A 21,295-nucleotide genomic window follows, 5' to 3' on the forward strand; every position below is an offset into this window, starting at 1 on the left:
AGAATGTGTATTATGTCTTCACTAAATGTTTGATAAAATTCAGCGGTGAAGCCATCTGGTCCACGCATTTTGTTCTTAGGTAGTTTTTTGATTACCAGTTCAATTTCATTGCTGGTAATTGGTCTGTTCAGATTTTCTGTTTCTTCCTTGGTGAGTCTTGGAAGGTTATATTTTTCTAGAAAGTTGTCCATTTGTTCTAGGTTTTCCAGTTTGTGAGCATATAATTTTTTTTATTATCATTAATCTACAATTACATGAAGAACATTATTTTTAGTAGGCTCCATTCTTCACCAGGCTCCCCCCACCACCCCATTACAGTCACTGTCCATCAGCATAGTAAGATGCTATAGAATCACTACTTGTCTTCACTGTGTTGCACAGCCCTCCCCATGCCCCCCCCCACATTATACCTGCTAATCGTAATGCCCCCTTTCTTTTTCCCCACCCTTATCCCTCCTTCCCCACCCATCCTCCCTAGTCCCTTTCCCTTTGGTAACTGTTAGTCCATTCTTGGGTTCTGTGATTCTGCTGCTGTTTTGTTCCTTCAGTTTTTCTTTTTCTTTGTTCTTATACTCCACATATGAGTGAAATCATTTGATACTTGTCTTTCTCCACCTGGCTTATTTCACTGAGCATAATACCCTCTAGCTCCATCCATGTTGTGGCAAATTGTAGGATTTGTTTTCTTCTTGTGGCTGAATAATATTCCATTGTGTATATGTACCACATCTTCTTTATCCATTCATCTACTGATGGACACTTAGGTTGCTTCCAATTTTTGACTATTGTATATAGTGCTGCGATAAACATAGGGGTGCATCTGTCTTTTTCAAACTGGGCTGCTGCATTCTTAGGGTAAATTCCTAGAAGTGGAATTCCTGGGTCAAATGGTATGTCTATTTTGAGCTTTTTGAGGAACCTCTATACTTCTCTCCACAGTGGTTGAACTGGTTTACATTCCCACCAGCAGTGTAGGAGTTTCCCCTTTCTCCAAAACCTCGCCAACATTTGTTGTTATTTGTCTTTTGGCTGGTGGCAGTCCTTCCTGGTGTGAGGTGATATCTCATTGTGGTTTTAATTTGCATTTCTCTGATGACTAGCAAAGTAGAGCATCTTTTCATGTGTCTGTTGGCCATCTGAAGTTCTTTGGAGAACTGTCTGTTCAGCTCCTCTGCCCATTTTTTAATTGGATTATTTGCTTTTTGTTTGTTGAGGTGCGTGAACTCTTTATATATTTTGGATGTAAACCCTTTATCGGATCTGTCATTTATGAATATATTCTCCCATACTGTAGGGTATCTTTTTGTTCTATTGATGGTGTCCTTTGCTGTACAGAAGCTTTTCAGCTTGATATAGTCCCACTTGTTCATTTTTGCTTTTGTTTCCCTTTCCTGGGGAGATATGTTCATGAAGAAGTCACTCATGTTTATGTCCAAAGATTTTTGCCTATGTTGTCTTCTAAGAGTTTTATAGTTTCAGGACTTACATTCAGGTCTTTGATCCATTTTGAATTTACTTTTGTGTATGGGGTTAGACAGTGATCCAGTTTCATTCTCTGACATGTAGCTGTCCAGTTTTGCCAGCACCATCTGTTGAAGAGACTGTAATTTCCCATTGTATATCCATGGCTCCTTTATCGTATATTAATTGACCATATATATGGTTGGGTTAATGTCTGGAGTCTCAATTCTGTTCCACTGGTCTGTGGCTCCGTTCTTGTGCCAGTACCAAATTGTCTTGATTACTGTGGCTTTGTAGTAGAGCTTGAAGTTGGGGAGTGAGATTCCCCCCCACCATTTTATTCTTCCTTCTCAGGATTGCTTTGGCTATTCGGGGTCTTTGGTCTTTCCATATGAATTTTTGAACTATTTGTTCCAGTTGAAGAATGTTGTTGGTAATTTGATAGGGATTGCATCAAATCTGTATATTGCTTTGGGCAGGATGGCCATTTTGACGATAGTAATTCTTCCCAGCCAAGAGCATGGGATGAGTTTCCATTTGCTAGTGTCCTCTTTAATTTCTTTTAAGAGTGTCTTATAGTTTTCAGGGTATAGGTCTTTCACTTCCTTGATTAGGTTTATTCCTAGGTATTTTATTCTTTTTGATGCAATTGTGAATGGAATTGTTTTCCTGATTTCTTTTTCTATTAGTTCATTGTTAGTGTATAGGAAAGCTACAGATTTCTGTGTATTAATTTTGTATCCTGCAATTTTGCTGAATTCTGATATTTGTTCTAGTAGTTTTGGAGTGGAATCTTTCGGGGTTTTTATGTACAATATCATGTCATCTGCAAATAGTGACAGTTTGACTTCTTCTTTACCATTCTGGATTCCTTGTATTTCTTTGTTTTGTCTGAATCCTGTGGCTAGGACCTCCAGTACTACGTTGAATAACAGTGGGGAGAGTTGGCATCCCTGTCTGGTTCCCAATCTCAGAGGAAAAGCTTTCAGCCTCTTGCTGTTCAGTATGATGTTAGCTGTGGGTTTATCATATATGGCCTTTATTGTGTTGAGGTACTTGCCCTCTATACCCATTTTGTTGAGAGTTTTTATCATGAATGGATGTTGAATTTTGTCGAATGCTTTTTCAGCATCTATGGAGATGATCATGTGGTTTTTGTCCTTCTTTTTGTTGATGTGGTGGATGATGTTGATGGATTTTCGAATGTTGTACCATCCTTGCATCCCTGGGATGAATCCCACTTGGTCACGGTGTATGATCCTTTTGATGTACTTTTGAATTTGGTTTGCTAATATTTTGTTGAGTATTTTTGCATCTATGTTCATCAGGGATATTCATCTGTAATTTTCTTTTTTGGTGGAGTCTTTGTCTGGTTTTGGTATTAGGGCAATGTTGGCATGATAGAATGAGTTTGGGAGTATTCCCTCCTCATCTGTTTTTGGAAAACTTTAAGGAGAATGGGTATTATGTCTTCTCTGTATGTCTGATAAAGTTCCGAGGTAAATCCATCTGGCCCGGGGGTTTTGTTCCTGGGTGGTTTTTTTATTACCACTTCAAATTCTTTGCTGGTAATTGGTTTGTTTTTGATTTTGTGTTTCTTCCTTGGTCAGTCTTGGAAGGTTGTATTTTTCTAAGAAGTCGTCCATTTCTTATAGGTTTTCCAGTTTGTTAGCATATAGGTTTTCATAGTATACTCTAATAATTCTTTGTATTTCTATGGGGTCCATCATGATTTTTCCTTTCTCATTTCTGATTCTGTTAATGTGTGTTGATTCTCTTTTTCTCTTAATAAGTCTGGCTAGAAGCTTATCTATTTTGTTTATTTTCTCCAAGAACCAGCTATTGGTTTCATTGATTTTTTTCTATTGTTTTATTATTCTCAATTTTATTTATTTCTTCTCTGATCTTTATTATGCCCCTCCTTCTGCTGACTTTAGACCTCATTTGTTCTTTTTCCAATTTCGATAATTGTGACTTTAGACTATTCGTTTGGGATTGTTCTTCCTTCTTTAAATATGCCTGGATTGCTATATACTTTCCTCTTAACTCTACTTTTGCTGCGTCCCACAGAAGTTGGGGCTTTGTGTCGTTGTCATTTATTTCCATATATTGCTTGTCTCTATTTTAATTTGGTCATTGATCCATTGATTATTTAGGAGCATGTTGTTAAGCCTCCGTGTGTTTGTGGGCCTTTTTGCTTTCTTTGTACAATTTATCTTTTGTTTTATTCCTTTGTGATCTGAAAAGTTGGTTGGTAGAATTTCAATCTTTTTGAATATCCTGAGGATCTTTTTGTGGCCTAGTATATGGTCTATCCTGGAAAATGTTCCATGTGCACTTGAGAAGAATGTGTATCCTGTTGCTTTTGGATGTAGAGTTCTATAGATGTCTATTAGGTCCATCTGTTCTATGTTGTTCAGTGCCTCCATGTCGTCGTCTATTTTCTATCTGGTGGATCTATCCTCTGGAGTGAGTGGTGTGTTGAAGTCTCCTAAAATGAATGCATTGCATTCTATTTCCTCCTTTAGTTTTGTTAGTATTTGTTTCACATATGCTGGTGCTCCTGTGTTGGGTGCATATATATTTATAATGGTTATATCCTCTTGTTGGGCTGACCCCTTTATAATTTTGTAATGTCCTTCTTTATCTCTTCTTACTTTCTTTATTTTGAATTCTATTTTGTCTTATACTAGTATTGCAACACCTGCCTTTTTCTCCCTGTTGTTTGCATGAAATATCTTTTTCCATCCTTTGACTTTTAGTCTGTGCATGTCTTTGGGTTTGAGGTGGGTCTCTTGTAAGCAGCATATAGATGGGTCTTGCTTTTTTAGCCATTCTATTACTCTGTCTTTTGATTGGTGTATTCAGTCCATTTACATTTAGGGTGATTATTGAAAGATATGTACTTATTGCCATTGCAGGCTTTAGATTCGTGGTTACCAAAGGTTCAAGGTTAGCCTCTTTAGTATCTTACTGCCTAACTTAACTCACTTACTGAGCTGTTATATACACTGTCTGGTGATTCTTTATTTCTCTCGCTTCTTATTCCTCCTCCTCCATTCTTTATATGTTCAGTGTTTTATTCTGTGCTCTTTTGTGTTTCCTTTAACTGCTTTTGTGGGTAGTTGATTTTAATTTTTGCCTTTAGTTAGTTTTTGGTTGGTCTGCTTTTTTGCTGTGATTTTATTTTCTCTGGTGACATCTATTTAGCTTTAGGAGCGCTTCATTGTAGAGCAGTCCCTCTAAAATACCCTATAGAGGTGGTTTGTGGGAGGCAAATTCCCTCAACTTTTGCTTGTCTGGGAATTCTTTAATCCCTCCTTCATATTTAAATGATAATTGTGCTGGATATAGTATTCTTGGTTTAAGGCCCTTCTGTTTCATTGCATTAAATATATCATGCCATTCTCTTCTGTCCTGTAAGGTTTCTGTTGAGAAGTCTGATTATAGCCTGATGGGTTTTCCTTTGTAGGTGACATTTTTCCTCTCTCTGGCTGCCTTTAATACTTTGTCCTTGTCCTTGATCTTTGCCACTTTAATTATTATGTGTCTTGGTGTTGTCCTCCTTGGGTCCCTTCTGTTGGGAGTTCTGTATACTTCTATGGTCTGAACGATTATTTCCTCCCCCAGTTTGGGGAAGTTTTCAGCAATTATTTCTCCAAAGACACTTTCTATCCCTTTTTCTCTCTCTTCTACCTCTGGTACCCCTATAATGTGGATATTGTTTCTTTTGGATTGGTCACACAGTTCTCTTAATATTGTTTCATTCCTGGAGATCCTTTTATCTCTCTCTGCATCAGCTTCTATGTGTTCCTGTTCTCTGGTTTCTATTCCATCAATGGCCTCTTGCATCTTATCCATTCTGCTTATAAATCCTTCCAGAGATTGTTTCATTTCTGTAATCTCCTTCCAGACTTCATCCCTTAGCTCTTGCATATTTCTCTGCAGCTCCATCAGAATGGTTATGACCTTTATTTTGAATTCTTTTTCAGGGAGATTGGTTAGGTCTATCTCCCCAGATTACTTCTCATGGGAGGGTGTCTGAGTTAGTCTGGTCTGTATCAAATTCTTCTGCCTTTTCATGGTGATAGAGATAGTTGTGGGGAGCTGGCACTTGTGTTGGCTGGGAGAACGTCCCTTATTGCTGGTTTGGTGGCCTTCCTCTCCTGGGAGAATGGTGACCCCTAGCGGCTTATGCTGGGCAGCTGCCCACAGACAGGGTTTCTAATTCTTGCCCAGCCGCTGTGAAAGAATCTCTGCCCTGCTGCTGTGGGCATGGCCAGCCTCAGGCTGCTTCTCCCATATGGCGGAGCAGCATCGGATGGGAAATGGGTGGGAGGCTGTTTTTCTCCATGAGGGTCCTCCAAGCTGTGCTGCCGCCCAGGGGGTTAGGGTGCCCTGAGTTCCCCAGGATTCCCAGCTGCTGGGCTAAGTGTCCCAGGATGTTTCTGTCCAGCTGTGGGGTCCCTGTCCCTTTAAGTCTTTCAAAAAGCACTCGCTTTTCTTTGTCCCAGGGGTGCCAGCTGCGGGGACCCACTCCCAGGTTTTACTGTCCTGTTCCCCTAGTATCCAGCACCCCACACACTGTGAGTCTGCGCTCTGGTGCAGATGGCTGGGGCTGGGTGTTTAGCAGTCCTGGGCTCCCTCTCCCTCCCCGCTCCAACTAGGGAGCTGGGAACTGGGGTGAGGGGTGCTCCGGTCCTGCCGGGCCACAGCTTATATCTTACCCCCTTTGCAAGGTGCTGGGTTCTCACAGGTGTAGATGTAGCCTGGCTGTTGTCCTTTATCTTCTATGAGCATATAATTTTTCATGGTATTTTCTAATAATTCTTTGTATTTCTGTGGTGTCCATAGTAATTTTTCCTTTCTCATTTCTGATTCTGTTTATATGTATAGACTCTCTTTTTTTCTTGATAAGTGTGGCTAAGGGTTTATCTATTTTGTTTATTTTCTTGAGGAACCAGCTATTGTTTTCATTGATTCTTTCTATTGTTTTATACTTCTTGATTTTATTTATTTCTGCTCTTATCTTTATTATGTACCTCCTTCTATGGTCTTTGGGCCTCATTTGTTCTTCTTTTTCTAGTTTCATTAATTGTGAGTTTAGACTGCTTATATGGGATTGTTCTTTTTTCTTGAGGTCGACCTGTATTGCAATATACTTTCCTCTTAGCACGGCCTTGGCTGTCTACCACAGATTTTTGCAGTGTTAAATTATTGTCATTTGTCTCCATATATTGCTTGATCTCTGTTTTTATTTGGTCATTGATCCATTGGTTAGGAGCATGTTGTTAAGCCTCCATGTGTTTCTGGGATTTTTCATTTTCTTCGCATAATTTATTTCTAGTTTCATACCTTGGGAAACTTGTCGGTACAATTTCAATCTTTTTGAATTTACTGAGGCTCTTTTTGTGGCCTAGTATATGATCTATTCTTGAAAATGTTCCATGTGCCCTTGAGAAGAATGTGTATTCTGCTGTTTTTGGGTGTAGAGTTCTGTAGATCCATCTGTTCTAATGTGTTGTTCAGTGCCTCTGTCTCCTTACTTATCTTCTATCTGGTGGATCTGTCCTTCAGAGTGAGTGGAGTGTTGAGGTCTCCTAGAGTGAATGCATTGCATTCTATTTCTCCTTTTAACTCAGTTAGTATTTGTTCCACATATGTAGGTGCTCCTGTGTTGGGAGCATAGTTATTTATAGTGGTTCTGTCTTCTTGTTGGATTGACCCCTTTATCATTATGTAATGTCCGTTTTTGTCTCTTGTGACTTTCTTTGTTTTGAAGTCTATTTTGTCTCATAGAAGTACTGCAACTCCTGCTTTTTCTCCCTATTAGTTGCATGAAATATCTTTTTCACTTTTAGTCTGTGTATGCCTTTGGGTTTCAAGTGAGTCTCTTGTAGGCAGCATGTAGATAGGTCTTGTTTTTTTATCCATTCAGTGACTCTATGTCTTTTGATTGGTGCATTCAGTCCATTTACATTTAGGGTGATTATCGATAGGTACGTACTTATTGCCATTGCAGACTTTAGATTTGTGGTTACCAAAGGTTCAGAGTTAACTTCCTTACTATTAAATCACTTATTATGCTATTATAAACACAACCTAAAGGTTCTCTTCTTTTTTTCCTCTTTTTTCTTCCTCCTCAATTCTTTATATATTAGGTATCATATTCTATACTCTTTGTCTATCCCTTAATTGACTTTGGGGATAGTTAATTTAATTTTGCATTTGCTTAATTATTAGCTGTTCTGCTTTCTTTACTGTGGTTTTATTCCCTCTGGTGACAGCTATTAAACCTTAGGAACACTTCCATCTATAGCAGTCCCTCCCAAATACACTGTAGAGATAGTTTGTGGGAGGTAAATTCTCTCAGTTTTTGCTTTTCTGAAATTGTTTAATCCCTCCTTCAAATTTAAATGATAATCTTGCTGGATAAAGTAGTCTTGGTTCGAGGCCCTTCTGTTTCATTGCATTAAATACATCATGCCACTCCCTTCTGGCCTGTAAGATTTCTGCTGAGAAGTCTGATGTTAGCCTGATGGGCTTTCCTTTGTATGTGATCTGATTTCTCTCTCTGGCTGCTTTAGTCTGTCCTTATCCTTGATCTTTGCCATTCTAATTACTATATGTCTTGGTGTTGTCTTCCCTGGGTTCCTTGTGTTGGGAGATCTGTGCATCTCCATGGCCTGAGAGACTATCTCCTTCCCCAGATTGGGGAAGTTTTCAGCAATTACCTCCTCAAAGACACCTTCTATCCCTTTTTATCTCTCTTCTTCTTCTGGTATCCCTATAATGTGAATATTGTTCCGTTTGGATTAGTCGCACAGTTCTCTCAATATTCTTTCATTCTTAGCAATCCTTTTTTCTCTCTGTGCCTCAGCTTCCTTGGATTCCTCTTCTCTCATACCTATTTCATTTATGGTCTCCTCCACTGTATCTAATCTGCTTTTAATACCCTCCATTGTGCTCTTCAATGATTGGATCTCTGACTGGAATTCATTACCAAGTTCTTGAATATCTTTCCATACCTCCATGAGCATGGTAATGATTTTTATTTTGAACTCCCTTTCAGGAAAAATAATGAGGTCCATGTCATCTTTCCCAGTAGTTATATTAATACTACTCTGAACCAGGTTCCTTTGGCATTTCACATTTGTATATGGTGCCCTATGGTGTCCAGAAGCTCTACTCTCTGGAGCTGCTCAGCCCCTGAAGCAATGTCGGAGGTCACAGGGGAGTGGTATTGGTGCCTGGGGGGAGGAAAGAGCTGTTTCCTGTTTCCCGGCTGCTATGCCTGTGTCCACTGCCTGAACCAGTGGGCTGAGCACACAGGTATAAGCCTCTATGCTTTGCATTTGTAGTTGCTGTAGACAGATCTTCCCTCTGGCTGGCCTAATTCCAGGGTAGGGTTTGATGGTTTGCACACCAGGTGGGGCTGACAGGGAGAAAGGCGCAGTAGGCTGCCTATCAATGAGGGGAGTCCCTTGAGCTGTGTAGCCACCCAGGGAGCTAGAGCACCTGGAAGTCGTGAAACCTCCCAACCTGCTGGGCAGAGTGCACCTGGACAATTTTGTCTACCTGTCCTTTCTCCTGAGCAGTAAGCTCTGTGCAATCCTTGCCCCTTTAGCAGCCCTCTTGCTAAAGGCTTCCTTGTTAGGAAGTCTCTCAGACTGCCCTCCTTTCTTTTGTCCCAGAGCATCCGGATATGGATCCCTGCTTTCCACGTACGGCTCGAATATCAGTCTCTTCAGGAATTCTGCCTGTCTTAGCTTTCCAATCCCCTTATCACGAGAGAATCATGAAAGCATCATGAAATGTAGGTTTGTGCTCCCAGAGCAGATCTCCGGAGTTAGGTATTCAGCAGTTCCAGGCCTCCACTCCCTTCCTGCTCTGTTTCTCTTCCTCCTGCCAGTGAGCTGGGGTGGGGGAAGGGCTTGAGTCCTACCAAGCCACAGCTTTGGTACGTTACCCTGTTCCATGAGGTCTGCTCTTTTCTCCAGGTGTGTACAGTCTGGCACGGTCTTCTTTCCTGTTGCTGCTTTCAGGATTAGTCGTGTTAATTATATTTTCATATTATATGCAGTTTTAGGAGGACGCCTCGGTCTCACCTTTCACCCCATCATCTTTAATCTTCTGGGTATATATTTAGAATTGGGTTTACTAGATAATATGGCAATACTGTTTAACTTTATGAGGAACTATGATACTGTTATCTACAGTGGCTGAACCATTTACGTTCCCCCAGCAATGCGTAAATGTTCCAATTTATCCACATCCTCACCAACACTTGTACTTTTCTTTTTTTTTTTGACAAGAGCCATCTTACTGGGTCTGAGGTAGTGTCTCATTGTGGTTTTTATTTGCATTCTTTAATGACTGGTGATATTGAATATCTTTTCATATGCTTATTAGTCATTTGTATGTCATCTTTGGAGAAACATCTATTGAAATCCCTCTTTGCTCAGTTTTTTCCCCTGGATTTATTGAGATGTAATTGACATATGTCATTGCATACATTTAGGGTGTACATCATATTAATTTGTACTTAGATACTGTAAAATGATTAACACAGTAGGGTTAGGATATCTCCTTCATCACCTCATATAACTACCATTTCATTTTTGTGGTGAGAACATTTAATATAAATTTTCCTAGCAACTTCCAGATATATAATACAATATTGCTAACTATAGTTGCCATGCTGTACATTACACCCCCAGAATTTATCTTTTAACTAGAAATTTGTATCCTTTGGCCACTATCTCCCCAGTTTCCCCAACCCCAACCCCTGGCAACCACTTTTCTGCTGTTTCTTGAGTTGAGTTTTTTAGATTCCACATAAAAGTGATATCATACATTATTTGTCTTTTCTGTCTGACTTATTTCATTTAATATAATGCTCTCAAGGTCCATGCATGTTGTCACAAATAGCAGGATGTCCTTCTTTCTATGGCTTTTTAAATCCAATCATCTTTAGACAGATAATTATGTTATTTCTATATATGTAAATATGTTTGGCTTTGAAGAATTTCAATTCTTCAAATTTGGCAATTTGAATATTTCTATATACTGTATATTTACATATATACTGTATATGTACAGAATATTTCTATATACTGTAAATATGTTGCAGTGAACATGGGAGTACAGATATCTCTGAGATCCTCATTATGTTTCCTTTGGAATTTGTACCCAGACATGGAATTGCTGGATCATATGGTATTTTTATTTTTAATTTTTAAAGGATACTTCATACTGTTTTCCACAGTCCCTGCACCAGTTTACATTCCGACCAACAGTGCACAAGTATTCCCTTTTCTCCACATCCTCATCAACACTTATGTCTTGTCTTTTTATAATAGCCATTCCAACAGATGTGAAGTGATACTTTATTGTGGTTTTGATTTGCATTCTCTGATTAGTGAAGTTAAACACCTTTTGATGTACCTGTTGGACATCTGTATGTTTTCCTGGGAAGAATATCTATTTAGATCCTCTGCCAATTTTTAAATTGGATTGTTTGGTTTTTCACTGTTGAGTTGTATGAATTTTTTATATATTTTGAATATTTACCTCTTATCAAACACATGACTTGGAAATATTTTCTCCCATTCCATAAGTTGCCTTTTCATTTTGTTGATGGTTTCCTCTGCTGTACAAGAGTTTCTAGTTTGATGTAGCCCCACTTGATTTATTTTTGTTTGCATGCCTTTGCTTTTTGTGTCAAATCTAAAAAAAATCATCTCCAGGACCAATGTCAAAGAGTCTAGCACATATATTTTCTTCTATGAGTTTTATGGTGTTATGTCTTACATTCACATCCTCAGTCCATTTTTTAGTTGATTTTTCCATATGGTGAAAGATAGAGGTCTAGTTTCAATCCCTTGCATGTGGCAGTCCACTTCTTCCAGCACCATTTATGGAAGAGACTGTCCTTTCTCCATTATATTTTCTTGGATCCGCTGAAGTAAATTAGTTGTCTGTGTAAGTGTAGTGTTTTTTCTGGGCTCCCTAGTCTGTTCCATTGATCTGTTTGTTTTTATGCCAGTAGCAAACTGTTTTGAGTATATAGCTTTATAATATAGCTTGAAACCAGGAGTGTTATGCCTCCATCTTTAGTCTTCTTTCTCAGGATTGCTTTGGCTATTCAGCACATGTTGTGGTTCCATACAAATTTTAGGGTTGTTTTGTTTCTGTGGAAAAATGCTATTGAATTTTGATAGGGATTCCATTGAATCTGTAGTTGGTTTGGGGTAGTATGGACTTCCAATTTGTTGAAAGTTTATCAAGAAGGATGTTGAAATTTGCCAAGTGTTTTTTCTGCATCTATTAAGATCATATGATTTTTATCTTTCATTCTATTAATGTGGTATGTCACATTTATCGATTTTCATATGTTGAACAATCCCAGCATCCCTTGAATAAATTTCACTTGATCTTGAGGTGTGGTCTTTTTAAAGTATTCTTCAATTCAGTTTGTGAAAATTTTGTTGAGGATTTTTGTCTCTATATTCATTGGGAGTGTTAGCCAATGTGTTTCTTTTGTTTTGTTTTGTTTTTTTAAATTTTTGCTATCATTAATCTACAATTACATGAAGAACACTATGTTTACCAGGCTACCACCCTCACCAAGCCCCCCCCCACACCCCACTACAGTCACTGTCCATCAGTATAGCAAGATGCTGTATAATCACCACCTGTCTTCTCTCTGTTGTACAGCCCTCCCCGTACCACCCCCCCAACACTATACATGCTAATCGTAATGCCCCCTTTCTTTGCCAATGCTTTTCTTTCCTTCTCTTGCAGTGTCCTTATCTGGTTTTGGTTTCAGGGCAAAGCTGGCCTCATAAAATGAGTCTGATAATATTCCCTCCTCTTCAATTATTTTAAGGAGTTTGAGAAGGATTGGCATTAATTCTTCATTAAATGTTTCATAGAATTCACCAAGGAAAGCACCTAAGCCTAGGATTTCCTTTGTTGGGAGGTTTTGAGAACTTATTAAATCTCCTTACTAATTATTGATCAGATTTTTCTGTTTCTTTATGTTTCAGTCTTAGTAGGTTGAATTTTTCTGGGAATTTGTTCACTTCTTCTAGGTTATCCAAATTGTCAACATACAGTTATTCAAAGTAATCTCTTATGATCCTTTGTGTTTCTTTGATATCAGTTGTAATGTCACCTCTTTAATTCTGATTTTATTTTAGTCTTTTTTTCTTTTAGTCTAGCTTAAGATTTGCCAATTTTTTTTTTCAAAAGAAACAGCTCTTAGTTTCACTGACATTTTCTATTTCTGGCCACTCTTTCATTTATTTCTGGTCTGATCTTTATTTCCTTCTGCTAACTTTAGGCTTAATTCTATTTTTTTCTAGTTCCTTGAGGTATAAGTAGATTGAGAACTTTCTTTATTCTTAAATTAGCTGCTTATCACTTAACCTTTCCTCTTGGAACTGCTTTTGCTGCAGCTCGTAAGTTTTGGTATGTTTTTGTTTTCATTTGTGTCAAAATATTTTTAAATTTCCCCTTTGATTTTTTCTTTCATCCATTTGTTGTTCAAGAATGTGGTGTTTAATTTCCACACATTTGTGAATTTCCCAGTCTTCTTCCTGTTAATGACTTCAAGCTTCATACTACTGTGGTCAGAAAAGACACTTTCTTTGATTTCAATCTTTTTAAATTAGCTAAGACTTGTTTTTTGACCTCTCATATGAAGTATCCTGGAGAATGATCCATATGTGCTTGAGAAAAACAGGTATTCTGCTGCTATTGGATGGAATGTTTTGTATATGTTAATTCCATATGGTCTAAAATATAGTTCAAATACAGTGTTTCTCTATTTTCTGCCTGGATAATATATTAATCTATTGTTGAAAGTTAGGTATTGAAGTTACCTACTATTAATGTATTGTTGATTTCTACCTTGATCTATTGGTATTTGCTTAATATATTTAGGTGCTCAGATTTTCAGTTCATATATATATACTTAAAATTGTTTTATCCTCTTGATGAATTCACACTTTTATCATTATATAATGACCTTCTTTGTCTCTTGTTGACATTATTGGCTTAAAGTCTATTTTCTCTTATATAAATATAGTTACTTCAGCTCTCTTTTGGTTTCAACTTGCATGGAATATCTTTTTCCATCCCTTCATTTGAGCCCATGTATGTACTAAAAAGTGAAGTGAGTCCTTTCAAGGGAACATATAATTGAGTCTTGTTTTTTATATGTCTGGCCACGCTATGCCTTTTGTTTGGAGATATAATCCAATATATTTATTTATTTTGTGTGTCTGAGTACTTATTTTTTGAATGGTTTATATACTGTTATATTAGTTTCAAGTGTACAACATAGTGATTGGACAATCATATACATTATGAAATGTTCACCATGGTGTCTGCTGTTACCATCTGTCACCATACAAAGTTATTATAATATTATTGACTATATCCCCTATGCTGTACTTTTAATCCCATGACTTATTTATTTTATAATTGAAAGTTTTTGCCTCTTTGTCCCATTTCCGCATCACTCCTCCTGCTTCTTCTTGGCAACCACCAGTTTTTCTCTGTGTTTATGAGTCTATTTCTGTTTTCTTTCTTTGTTCCTTTTATTATTTAGATTCTACATATAAGTGGAATCATAAGGAATTTGTCTTTGTCTTTTTTCACTTACATAATACCTTCTAGATCTATCCATGTTGTTGCAAATGGAAGATTTCATTTTTTATGGCTAATATTCCATTGTAAGTTCCATACCAACTCCTTTCAGTTTCCCAGACCCACTTCCACTGTGTGTATGTGTGTTTAGGGAGTCTTCCCAAAATGCATGACAGCAACCAATTCTCAAACACCAGCACGGTGTCTGAGAACTCAACTCAATTCTGATAATATCTGCCCAAAGATAGCACCAGATTAATTTGTTAGAGTGACTCACAGAGAGAAGGAAAACACTAATGTTTATTGGCTTAATAAAGGGTACAGATTAATAGCCAAAAGAAGAGATATACAGGGCAAAGTCCCAAATAAAAGAATTATCGTGTGGAGCTCAAGGCCTGGCTTTATGGCACATGGAAGGGTCTTTGTCTCCCCAAGTGTGGAAGTGGTCACCAACAAAGAAACAGGATGCAAAGGGAAAGAAATGCTCTTCTCATGAGTTTCTGTGAGGATTCATTGCATACTGATGATTGACTAAATCATTGGCCATTGGCAGCTTCAGCTTCCAGCCCTTGCCCTTGGGTGAGCTCCAAAAGTCTCACTAACATGATAAGATACCATCTCATTTTAAGGCTCTGAAGTGTTTTCAGGAACTGTGGATGAAGATTAAATATACCTGAGAAATATATATTTGATCATATGAATGACCAAATAAGTATTTCTAATATCTCATTATATTGCAGTATGTATGTATATATACCACTTCTTTTTCCAATTCATCTGTCAAGGGACATTAGATTGCTCTAATATCTTGGCTATTGTAACTAATGTGGCAATAAATATAGGGGTCATATATCTTTTTGAATTAGTGTTCTTGTTTTCTTCAGGTAGATACCTAGAAGTGGAATAACTCAGATGTATAATATTTCCATTTTTAATTTTTTGAGCCACCTCCTTACTGTTTTCTATACTGGCTGTATTGATGTACATTCCCACCAACAGTGCATGAGAGTTCCTCTATCTCCACATCCTTGCCAATACTTGTTATTTCTTGCCTTTTGATACTAGCCATGCTGAAAGGTGTGAGTTGATACCTTGTTATTCTGACTTTCATTATCCTGGTGATTAGTGATACTGAGTATCTTTTAATGTGTCTGTTTGCCATCTGTATGTCTCCTTTGGAAAAATGTCTATTCATGTCCTCTGCCAATGTTGTTTTTGAACAAAACAAGTACACAGTTATTTAACTGTAATCTTTTGAGGAAAGGAGGGGGAAAGCCCCAAAGTTCAAAAAAAATTTCTTTTTTGGATATCATTAATGTACAATTACTGTAACAACATTGTGGTTACTAGACTCCCCCTGTTATCAAATGACCCCCACATACCCATTACAGTCACTGTCCATGAGCATAGTAAGATGCTATAGAATCATTACTTGTCTTCTCTTTATATACTGCCTTTCCCGTGTCCCCACCTGCTACATTATGTGGGCTAATCATAATGCCCTGTTTTCCCCCTTATCTCTCCCTTCCCACCCATCCTCCCCAGTCCCTTTCCCTTTGGTAACTGTTAGTCCATTCTTGGGTTCTGTGATTCTGCTGCTGTTTTGTTCCTTCAGTTTTTTTCTTTGTTCTTATACTCCACAGATGAGTGAAATCATTTGATACTTGTCTTTCTCTGCCTGGTTTATTTCACTGAGCATAATACCCTCTAGCTCCATTCACATTGTTGCAAATGGTAGGATTTGTTTTCTTCTTATGGCTGAATAATATTCCATTGTGTATATGTACCACATCTTCTTTATCCATTCATCTACTGATGGACACTTAGGTTGCTTCCATTTCTTGGCTGTTGTAAATAGTGCTGTGATAAACATAGGGGTGCATATGTATTTTTCAAACTGGGTTGCTGCATTCTTACAGTAAATTCCTAGGAGTGGAATTCCTGGATCAAATGGTATTTCTATTTTTAGTTTTTTGAGGAACCTCCATACTGCTTTCCATAATGGTTAAACTAGTTTACATTCCCACCAGCAGTGTAGGAGGGTGCCTCTTTCTCCAAATCCTCACCAACATTTGTTGTTGTTTGTCTTTTGGATGTTGGCCTCCTATCTTGTGTGAGATGGTATCTCATTATGGTTTTAATTTGCATTTCTCTGATGATTAGTGATGTGGAGCATCTTTTCATGTGCCTGTTGTCCATCTGAATTTCTGTTTTGGAGAAGTGTCTGTTCAGCTCCTCTGCCCATTTTTTAATTTGCTTATTTGCTTTTTGTTTGTTGAGGTGCATGAGCTCTTTATAGAATTTGGATGTCAACCCTTTATTGGATATCTCATTTATGAATATATTCTCCCATACTGTAGGATGTCTTTTTGTTCTACTGATGGTGTCCTTTGCTGTACAGAAGCTTTTTCGTTTGATATAGTCCCACTTATTCATTTTTGCTTTTATTTCCCTTGCCTGTGGAGATATGTTTGTGAAGAAGTTGCTCATCCTTATGTCCAAGAGATTTTTGCCTATATTTTTTTAAAAGAGTTTTATGGTTTCATGGCTTACATTCAGGTTTTTGATCCATGTTGAGTTTACTTTTGTGTATGGGGTTAGACAATAATCCAGTTTCATTCTCTTGCATGTAGCTGTCCAGTTCTGCCAACACCAGCTTTGAAGAGGCTATCATTTCCCCATTGTATATCCATGGCTCCTTTATTGTATATTAACTGACCATGTATGCTTGGGTTTATATCTGGGCTCTCCATTCTGTTCCACTGTATATGTGTCTGTTCTTGTGCCAGCACCAAATTGTCTTGATTACTGTGGCTTTGTAGTAGAGCTTGAAGTCAGGGAACTTAATTCTCCCTGCTTTATTCTTCCTTCTCAGGATTGCTTTGGCTATTTGGGGTCTTTTGTCATTCCATATGAATTTTAGAACTATTTTCTCTACTTCATTGAAAATGCTGTACATATTTTGATAGAGATTGATTGCATTGAATCTGTAGATTGCTTTAGGCAGGATGGCCATTTTGACAATATTAATTCTTCCTAGCCAAGAGCATGGGATGAATTTACATTTATCAATGTCCTCTTTAATTTCTCTTAAGAGTGTCTTGTAGCTTTCAGGGTATAGGTCTTTCCCTTCCTTGGTTAGGTTTATTCCTAGGTATTTTATTCTTTTTGCTGCAATTGTGAATGGAATTGTTTTCCTGATTTCTATTTCTGCTACTTCATCATTAGTGTATAGGAAGGCAACAGATTTCTGTGTATTAATTTTGTGTCCCTCAACTTTGCTGAATTCAGATATTAGATCTAGTAGTTTTGAAGTGGAGTCCTTAGGATTTTTTTTATGTACAATGTCATGTCATCTGCAAACAGGGACAGTTTGACTTCTTCCTTGCCAATCTGGATGCCTTTTATTTCTTTGTGTTGTCTGATTGCCGTGGCTAGGCCCTCCATTACTATGTTGAATAAAAGGAGGGAGTGTGGACATCCTTGTTTTGTTTCTGATCTTAAAGGAAAAGCTTTCAGCTTCTCGCTATTAAGTATAATGTTGGCTATGGGTTTGTCATATGTGGCCTTTATTATGTTGAGGTACTTGCCCTCTATACCTACTTTGTTGAGAGTTTTGATCATGAATGGATGTTGAATTTTGTCAAATGCTTTTTCAGCATCTATGGAGATGATCATGTGGTTTTTGTCCTTCTTTTTGTTGATGTGGTGGATGATTCTGATGGATTTTCAAATGTTGTACCATCCTTGCATCCCTGGGATGAATCTCACTTGATCATGATGACCTTTTTGATGTATTTTTGAATTCGGTTTGCTAATATTTTATTAGCAAATTGAGTAATTTTGCATCTGTGTTCATCATGGATATTGGTCTGTAACTTTCTTTTCTGTGGTGTCTTTGCCTGGTTTTGGTATTAGAGTGATGTTGGCCTTATAGAATGAGTTTGAAAGTATTCCCTCCTGTTCTACTTTTGGAAAACGTTAAGGAGGATGGGTAATAGGTCTTCACTAAATGTTTGATACAATTCAGCAGTGAAACCATCTGGTCCATGCATTTTGTTCTTAGGTAGTTTTTTGATTATGAATTCAATTTCATTGCTGGTAATTAGTCTATTCAAATTTTCTGTTTCTTCCTGGGTCAGCTTTGGAACGTTGTGTTTTTCTAGAAAGTTGTCCATTTCTTCTAGGTTATCCAGTTTGTGAGCATATGATTTTCATAGTATTCTCTAGTAATTCTTTTGTATTTCTGTGGTGTCCATAGTGATATTTCCTTTCTCATTTCTGATTCTGTTTATATGTGTAGACTCTCTTTTTTTCTTGATAAGTCTGGCTAGGGGTTTATCTATTTTGTTTATTTTCTGGAAGGACCAGCTCTTACTTTCATTCATTCTTTCTATTGTTTTATTCTTTTCAATTTTATTTATTTATGCTCTTATCTTTATTATGTCCTTCCTTCTACTGACTTTGGTCTTCATTTGTTCTTCTTTTTCTAGTTTCATTAATTGTGAGTTTAGACTGCTTATATGGGATTGTTCTTCTTTCCTGAGGTAGGCCTGTATTGCAATACACTTTCCTCTTAGCATGGACTTGGCTGCGTCCCACAGATTTTGCAGTGTTGAATTATTGTTGTCATTAGTCTCCATATTTTGCTTGATTTCTGTTTTTATTCAGTCATTGATCCATTTATTATTTAGGAGCATGTTATTAAGCCTCCATGTGTTTGTGGGCTTTTCTGTTTTTCTTGCTTATTTTATTTCTTGTTTCATACCTTTGTGATCTGAGAAGCTGGTTGGTACAATTTCAATCTTTTTAAATTTACTGAGGTTCTTTTTATGGCCTAGTATATGACCTATTCTTGAAAATGTTCCATGTGCAATTGAGAAGAATGTGTATCTGTTGCTTTTGGGTAGAGTGTTCTGTAGATGTCTGTTAGGGCCACCTGTTCTAATATGTTAGATAGTTCAGTGCCTCTGTCTCATTGATCTGTCCTTTGGAGTGAGTGGTGTGTTGAAGTCTCCTAAAATGAATGCATTGCATTCTACTTCCCTCTTTAATTCTGTTAGTATTTGTTTCCCATATGTAGGTGATCCTGTGTTGGGTGCATATTTATAATAGTTATATCCTCTTGTTGGACTGACCCTTTTATCATTACATAATGTCCTTCTTTGTCTCTTATGACTTTCTTTGTTTTGAAGTCTATTTTGTCTGATACAAGTACTGCAACTCCTGCTTTTTTCTATTAATTGCATGAAATCCATTTTTCCATCCCTTTACTTTCAGTCTGTGTATCGCTTTTGGTTTGAAGTGAGTCTCTTGTAGGCATCCCTGGAATAAATCCTACTTGATCATGATGAATGATCTTTTTGATGTATTTTTGAATTCGGTTTGCTAATATTTTATTGAGTATTTTTGCATCTATGCTCATCAGGGATCTTGGTCTGTAGTTTTCTTTTTTCGTGGTGTCTTTGTCTGGTTTTGGTATTAGAGTGATGCTGTCTTCCTAGAATGAGTTTGGAAGTATTACCTCCTCTTCCACTTTTTGCAATACTTTAAGAAGCTCTTCTTTAAATGTTTGGTAGAATTCAGCATGAAGTCATTAGGATCAGCATTTTTGTTTTTTGGGTGTTTTATTATTATTATTATTATCTATTCGGTTTCATTGCTGGGAATTGGTCTGTTCAGCTTTTCTGTTTCTTCTTGGGTCAGTCTTGGAAGGTTATATTTTTTTTAGGAAGTTGTCCATTTCTTCTAGGTTGTCCAATATTGGCTTATAATTTTTCATAGTATTCTCTAATAATTACTTCTATTCCTATTGTATCCATTGTGATTATTCCTTCTTCATTTCTGATTTTATGTGTTGTACTCCATTTTTTTCTTGGTAAGTCTGGCTAAGGGTTTCTCTATTTTATTTTCTCAAAGAATCAGCTCCTGACTTCATTGATTCTTTCTATTGTTTTATTCTTCTCTATTTTATTTTTTCTCTGAAATTTATCATGTCCCTCCTTATACTAACTTTGAGATTCATTTGTTCTTTCTTTTGTAGTTTTTTGATTTTAGACTGTTTGGGATTGTTCTTGTTTCTTGAGGTAGGACTATATTACTATGTACTTCCCTGTAAGAACAGCCTTCACAGTGACCCACAGATTTTGAGCTGTTGAATTTTTGTGTTCATTTGTCTTCATGTATTGCTTGATTTGTTTTGTTAATTGATCCATTGATTACTTTTTAGAAGCATGTTGTTTAGCCTCCATGTGTTTTTAGACTTGTTTTCTTTGTGTAATTTATTTCTAGTTTCATACCTTTGCGGTCTGATAAGGTGTCTGACACAATTTAAATTTTTAAAAATTTATTGAGACTCTTTTTGTGGCCTAGTATATGATTTATTCTGGAGAACATTCCATGTGCACTTGAGAAAATGTATATCCTGGTGCTTTTGGGTGGAATGTTCTGTAGTTATCTGTTAAGTCCTTCTGATATAATGTATTGTTCAGTGCCTGTATTTCCTTATTTATTTTCTGTCTGGTTGATCTGTGTGAGTGGTGTGTTAGTCTCCTAAAATGAATATGTTGCAATCTACTTACCCCTTAATTCTGTTTTGTTTGTTTTATACATTTATGTGCACCTATGTTGGGTGAGTATTTATAATGGTTATATCCTCTTGTTGGATTGACCCCTTTATCATTATGTAATGTCCTTCTTTTTTTCTCTTATTATTTTCTTTGTTTTAAAACCTTTTTTGTCTGATATAAGTACTGCTACTCCTGCTCTTTTCTCCCAACTTTTTGCATGGAATATCTTCTTCCATCCCTCACTTTTAGTCTGTGTATGTTTTGGGGTCTGAAATGAGTCTCCTGTAGGCAGCATGTGTATGGGTCTTGTTTGTCTTTTGTTTGCTGCATTCAGTCTCTCTCTCTCTCTCTCTGTCTTTCTCCATTACAGGCTTTAGGTTTGTGGTTACCAGAGGTTCATGGATAGCTTTCTGACTATGTAAGTCTCTATTAAGTTGCTGATTGCTCTGTTTCAAATACAATCTAAAAGTAGTTTTTTTCTTCTTCTTCCTTCACACTTTATTTATTAGATGTCATAATCAAAACTAGCCTTAGGAACATTTCCATCTACAGCAGTCCCTTTAACATATCCTTTAATGCTGGTTTAGTTGTTATAAATTCTTTTAGCC

Source organism: Manis pentadactyla, chromosome 8 (genome assembly GCF_030020395.1).
Source record: "Manis pentadactyla isolate mManPen7 chromosome 8, mManPen7.hap1, whole genome shotgun sequence".
Classification (NCBI taxonomy): Eukaryota; Metazoa; Chordata; class Mammalia; order Pholidota; family Manidae; genus Manis; species Manis pentadactyla.